The 6,863-nt window shown below is 37.1% G+C and overlaps 1 long non-coding RNA gene across 2 annotated transcripts; it reads right to left on the bottom strand.

Annotated features, from left to right (window-relative positions):
• Positions 1-2,282: 2,282 nt before the first annotated feature.
• LOC144547623 (uncharacterized) lies at positions 2,283-6,642 on the bottom strand. Of its 2 annotated transcripts, none has more exons than XR_013509120.1 (3): positions 6,200-6,642; positions 4,399-4,507; positions 2,283-2,545 (listed from the first exon to the last, which is right to left on the bottom strand). It is a non-coding gene; the product is annotated as an uncharacterized LOC144547623 (long non-coding RNA). The 2 variants fall into 2 exon arrangements; XR_013509121.1 differs by having other exon boundaries at positions 6,498-6,642.
• Positions 6,643-6,863: the final 221 nt, after the last annotated feature.

Here is a 6,863-nt window from a genome sequence, read left to right as displayed (position 1 = left end):
CAACTTTTAAATGTTCATTTTTCAATAATTCAATTTTCCGGAAGAAGATTTTAAGAACAATTCTATAATTTTGATCTTCCCGAATAAGATTTTAAGAAATTTTCCTGAAGAAAATTAAAATAAAAGTTCATGTGATGTTCATATTTTTTTTTTAAATTTTAATCTTTATGAAGAAGATTTTAGAAAAAAAAAATTCAAGTAATCTTCCTGAAGAAGATTTATGTGACTTGTTCGCTTACAAAGGTATGCTACAAAGTCTCAGGTACAGCTAGATGTACCAGTTTAAACCTTGAATCAACTCTCGTCTAAGATTGCAAGTGCACAATCCTATCTGTATAGTATAATAAGGTATCGATCCTCAGGGACGGTATAATTCGATTCTAAATTCCTACAAATTCGAGTTAGGTACTAGAAGTGACAAACTTTGGTTGAATTGGTTTCAATTTCTAAATTCAATAACAAAAGATTGCAAAAGAAAATAAATGTTCGTTTCAGTCAAGTTTAAAAGGATGTTTCCAGGGTTTCAGATTTCATCCTCAGCTTTGCCTCTCTGGGCCCTCACTCGACTCGCATCATCTCTGATGCGACCCTAGTGATGCGACCCGCATGGTCTCCCATGCGACTCGCATGGCCCTCGAGTGAATGCAGCATTGCACCTGTTTCTGAGTTATTCGATTGTGCAAGGTTCTACTGACCCTACCTACGATTCCTGAGCCTCAACTCTCGTTTATTGGCACCAGAAACCTAGTAAGGAATTGCAATTTCACCTTCTTAGATCTACAACTTTCAACTCTCGTTTATTTGTGTTCAATCTAAGTCAATTGATCAGTTTGCTAAAGGTATCCACTATCTCTCAATAAATGGAAATCTCACCTTTCGGTTCAATTGATCTATCTTTTCAGATTTCTAACCTACCTCATGTGCTTGATTAAGTTGCAAGAGGGATCAAAGTCAAGAAATTAGAAGAGATGCAAGAAACATTCAACAATAGACAATCAAGATTCAAACAATCAAAATCAAGCAATGAAAGAATAATACTCAATCAATTGATCACAAGAACAACTCAAATTCAAATGCAATACATACAATCAAAGCTTTAGACTACATCAACCCTAGAAACAAGAAAGATCTACTCAAACAACATTATAAAAGAAGAGAGAAGAGAAGATATCATGATAGAACCCAATGTAGCAATCTAGCAAGAATCTTCCCTTCTTTCTTGATCAACACTTCAATTCTTGAGGTTTTGAATCTTCAAATTCGGAACTCCCCATCTGGTGACAGAGGTGGTCTATTTATAGATTTTTCAAAATGGTTGCTTCAATTCCGGGCCCTTATTGGGCCTTTGCTGTCTGCTTTGGAAGCTCGCGATGCGACCCGCATCACCACTGTTGCGACCCGCATCGGAGTGTGATGGATGCGCCTCGCATGTAATGGTGTTGCGACCTGCTGGTGCGGCTCTGAGTGGTTGATGCGCCTCGCGTCAAGCCTGATGAGGGTCGCATCGAGGTCTCTCAACTTCAGCAATTCGCTTGATTCGAACAATTTTCCTGCAAGATAAGAATGAAAGCACAGCAGTACCAAATTCTACACGTAACAATTATAATAGATGTTATTTGATGGCTCAGAATTCATGTTTTGGTACTGAAATTGGTCAAAACAATAGGTCGGATATAGCAATATCATGACTCAAAAAAAAATAATAATAATATGAGAAGATTTCAATAAAGTTTATATGATGATGTAATCTTCCCTAAGAAGATTCAAGAAATATTCTGAGTTCATATACTATCTTTTACATTACATTATGTTAATAAAATGGCCCGAAGCCATCTAATTATATTGTTAATGGCCCGAAGCCATATGAATATAAATTATTGTTATATAGACATGGTAATGAAGAAAAACGCATCATTCCACTAGAAGTGAAAAAAATAATGAACAAAATGTATTACCACCAGAAGTGAAAAAATAATATGATGGATAACTAGTCATGTGGACAAAATTGAGATTATTATCATGGTGATTATTCCAAAAACACATATTTTCACCAGAAGTGGAAAAATAATGATGAAAATAAAAAGAATATGAGAAAAAGAAAAGTGATGAAATAGCAAACAAGAGAATTCATGCTATCATTGGTCACGTACTTGTCGTACGTCAACGTACCTGTCACACCCCAAACCAGAAATTCTGGATTAAGGTGTGATCAACCTCGCCTCGTGCTTAATTAATTATTAAGCACGCAAGGCTAATCATCCATAATAAATCAAACAACAGCGGAAGCAAAATAATATAAATATCAAGCATCAGTCACATAGCAAATAAATAAACATACACATACATAACATATAATTTGATCCATCTCGGATCCAAATCACACCATCTATAGAAGGGGATACATGATCTATCGAGCCCGTATATATAACACAGAAAATACGGGACTCGTAAACCTAATCAAAAGCCTAATCCTAACTAGGTCAAGTGGTGTGGCCCTCGGGGACAGCTCCTGACATCTCCTGCTGCGGACCGCCAGAACCTGTACCTAAAACCCACGGAACAACTTGTGGGTGAGCGACGAATCGCCCAGTATGTGACCCAGAATTATCCCCTCAGGGATCCTCTACGGTCAAAGCACTTTTATTTATATAAATTTCGTACGGTTATGACTACAATTAAATATGCACAAGTGTAAACCTATCTCAATATCTAATAGTCATAAAACACTTTTAATTAATGCCATGATGCGATTGTTCTAATATGCCAACATGCAAAATAAACCCAAAGTCAAAAATACAATATCAGATAGTAATCAATTCGGAGTCCAGTACCAAAGCACTGTGTGAACAAATATAATAATAATAATAATATTACAGATTTAAGTAAATCACCCCGTGCTGTGCCAATAGGATAAAAAGAATCTGAATGATATAATCCAAGGACTGTGATCAAGGAACAATGATACACGTTGCCTAATGACATCGCGCATTGCCCACAAGATTAGCATTACACTAGCACACTAGCCGATGGTTATACCTTTACCAAAAAGAATCTAAATAATATAATCCAAGGACTGTGATCAGGGAACAATGATACACGTTGCCTAATGACATCGCTCATTGCCCACAAGATTAGCATTACACTAGCACACTAGCCGATGGTTATACCTTTACCAAAAAGAATCTGAATACTATAATCCAAGGACTGTGATCAGGGAACAATGATACACGTTGCCTAATGACATCGCTCATTGCCCACAAGATTAGCATTACACTAGCACACTAGCCGATGGTTATACCTTTACCAAAAAGAATCTGAATAATATAATCCAAGGACTGTGATCAGGGAACAATGATACACGTTGCCTAATGACATCGTGCATTGCCCACAAGATTAGCATTACACTAGCACACTAGCCGATGGTTATATCTAAATCCGGTGTGTCATCTCACCTAAACGATTCATCAATCAAACATATAAAATAAGAGAAATCATACCATACAAGTCGTAAAATAAGTCAATCAAAAGTAGTGCCAGCCTTGAACTGGTGCACTAAAGTGCCACGGCCTCGAACCGTGCAATACAACGCCACGGCCTCGAACCGTGTAGCGTAATATCAAGGCTGCCAGTCCAGCTGCGCAGCCCTGAAACAATGCCATCGGGGCCTCGAACCACCGATGGGGTAAATCACAGGATCAATAAGTAGTGCCAGCCTCGAACTGGTGCACTAAAGTGCCACGGCCTCGAACCGTGCAACACATCCGCCATGGAACTCGAGATCGGAACCATGCGGTAGCGTAAAACAGACCTACACAGAACTCGAGATCGAAACTGTGCAGTCTCAAAGTAAAAACATGCCACCACGGAACTCGAGATCGGAACCGTGATGGGGTAACCAATGCCACAAAACTCGAGATCGGAACTGCTCACGTCAAATAGTAAAATGATCGAAAATGATATATAATCAAATGTTTATACATATAATATAAATCCTAAAGCCATCCGAGAGTCAAGTGACGCTCGGCTCAGTGGCTGTCGGGCTGTCCCATGCCAAGTGACACCAAGACAGAACGAAGTCACCCGGCTCTGCTCAGCTCTCACCAATGCATGCGTATGCACGTAAAATAATAATAATATATTGTCTTCCACGAGAAGAAGACAAACTAGTAATCTAATATTCTAATAATACATATATATAATATTATTTAATTACTCTACTCCTAAAATACAGTAAATTCGAATTTTTCAGAGTTTACGCAATTCTACCTACAGTGCAGAAAGGATAAACATGCTCTAAAGTTTTAATGCAACTACAAAAAAATAAAGTGCGGATGTCAGGTCAGATGGAACGACTGGTAAGAGTACGCCCACGAAAAAGATAATTCAGATATCCCACACCTGTCGAGCTGGAGTCTCTGTGGCTAAAAATCAGCGTGCTCCGCGTATGCTCCGAACTGCGGGTCAGTCGAATCGATCCATGGATCGGGCTCGTACGGAGTCGACTGATCTGAAATTACGTAATTTAAACTAATTAAAATCTACTCTCAATTATTCTAACCCTTGTCCTAATTAATGTGTAAGTCAAACTCTCGATTATTTCGATTTTGATAAAAAAATACCGATTTAGTCAGTCTGACTGAACCAGTTAATCAGATATTAATTATTTACTTTGATCTAAATAAATATCATTTTATTTTAATATAATTTGTATTTTTTTATAATTTAATTTGAAGATAAATTGCTTGTAAAAAAATTCAAATGTCAAAATCTTCGCAAAATAATTATTCGTGAGTTACGAAAATTTTGTACGTGTTTTATATAAATAATATATTCAACTACTTATCTACTTGATTTACTTCAATAAAACATAAATAGTTTATTCATTCGAGGTTCGGTTTCGAAAGCTAATCTATTGTTTAAAATTACTAATCGTAATATTTTAATATAATATATAAAATGCATAATTATTACAAATTTTGTATTATTTTAGTATATTATAGTTGTACTATATTTTAAAATGTGAAATTTTGATAATAAAATTCTAAGTGAAGCATCTAACTAATTTACGTGTTTTTGATTAATTATTTCTACGTTGAGCAATTCGTTATTTTATAACTAATCTAATTCTACGTGTAATTAGTCGGTTTCTAATCTAAATCAAAAATAAATATATTTCGTTGCTAATTAATTGTCCTTTTATTAATTAACAATGAGTTTTCGTATAAGTTCAAAAATATATAAATGTTATAAACTTTTAAAATCTATTACTTATACTTTTATTCTATTATATGTTGGGTGTTTTATTTTGATGTTTGTTTATTAATCAACTAGTTAATTATCGCTCTTAAAAATCATACATTTTAAAGTTCAAGTTACGCGTGTTATGTTATTCTACTTAAACGACGAAATTCGATATTAAATTATTAACCTAATTATACCGCTAGTTCGCCATTTCATAAATACGCATAAAATAAATACTTGTGTTGTTAATAAATTTTTCTTATCAATTAACGACGTATTAAATTATGTTTTCGAAATTAAAACTTTGTAATGCAAATTTTAATTTAACTACGTGTTGGATGTTTTTATCCGACAATTTCGAATTTTGGAAAAATTTCAAATTCTATAATTTTAATCCAAGCCAAAGCCCATTTAATTTATTTCCAAGGCTTATAAAATACAAGCCCAATTCACTCATGGCCCATTTTATTCAAATCACATATATGGCCGGCCATCATATTAAAATTTACATTCTTTCACTTAGGCCCTTGTAATTTCTACAATTCACATATGACCTACAATTTCCCATGACAGCCCCAAATAACATAGGTTTTAAATTTTGGTCCCTGTCAATCCAATATTCTAGTAAACATGCAAAACCAGACAGTATCAATTTCGGGTAATTAGCACAACACCACTAACTCAACAATACATCAAACAAGGCATCAACAAGGCAGTAGCAAGGCACAAGCCAAGCAACACCACACACGGCACACACATCAGACGACCATCGTAACAGAGGCAAAGAGAGACAACAGGTCAAGGCATTAGAACCAGAACAGAGTCAAGTAACAGGTCAGAGGGCACGGCAACACGGCCAATGCATCGGCTTGCCGGGAAAATCAACAACCCGAGCAAGCCACCAATTAATTCAATCGCAGCACCATCACAAAGGAAATAAAAGGAGGTGCTTACTAACCGGTTTAGAAGGGAGGGACAGAGGCAGAATTTTCAAGAGTCGTTCCGAGGTGAAGGCCTAGCGTCTCGACTCAAATCCGACAAGAAATCGACAAGTAAAAATGTCTCCCAACACCAACAAAGCACAAGAGACGGATTCACAACAACACTAACAATCACAGCACGGTAGGGTTTTAAAATCACATCCTTCACAAAACCAGAAAAATGGCGTGAGAGAGAAAGAAAGCTTTGCCTCAACACATGAGAGAATAGAGAGAGAGAGCAATCAGTAACACAAGAGGAGAGGGGAGCATATATACCCGAAGTATGAGAGACACCACACGCACATAGGCAGAAGGGAGTACGGCCAAGCTCAGAGAGTAGGCACGTACGGATGGCACGAATTTCTCACTGGGCAGGTGAAAATCGCGCACCAGTCAAGCATGGGGGATGGGTTTTCTGACAACCGACGGGACTGCACGAGAGAGCGGGAAATTAGTTTCCTTCTATAGGAAGGAAGGAAACGAGAGAGGGAGTGAGAGGAGTTCTCGGGTGGGGTCGCAAGGCAGAGACAGAAGAGAGGCGGGCTTAGGGTTTTTCACGGAAGAGAAAGGAGAAGCAAGGAAAAGGAGGAAGGAGAGGGGATCAGGCTCCACCGACAGAGAGAGAGAGACAAGAGAGAAATG

The sequence above is a fragment of the Carex rostrata genome, chromosome 31 (assembly GCF_964058835.1).
Source record: "Carex rostrata chromosome 31, lpCarRost1.2, whole genome shotgun sequence".
Classification (NCBI taxonomy): domain Eukaryota; kingdom Viridiplantae; phylum Streptophyta; class Magnoliopsida; order Poales; family Cyperaceae; genus Carex; species Carex rostrata.
The sequence above is the reverse complement of the archived record's forward strand: the minus strand, read 5'-3'. Positions and strand labels throughout refer to the sequence as shown.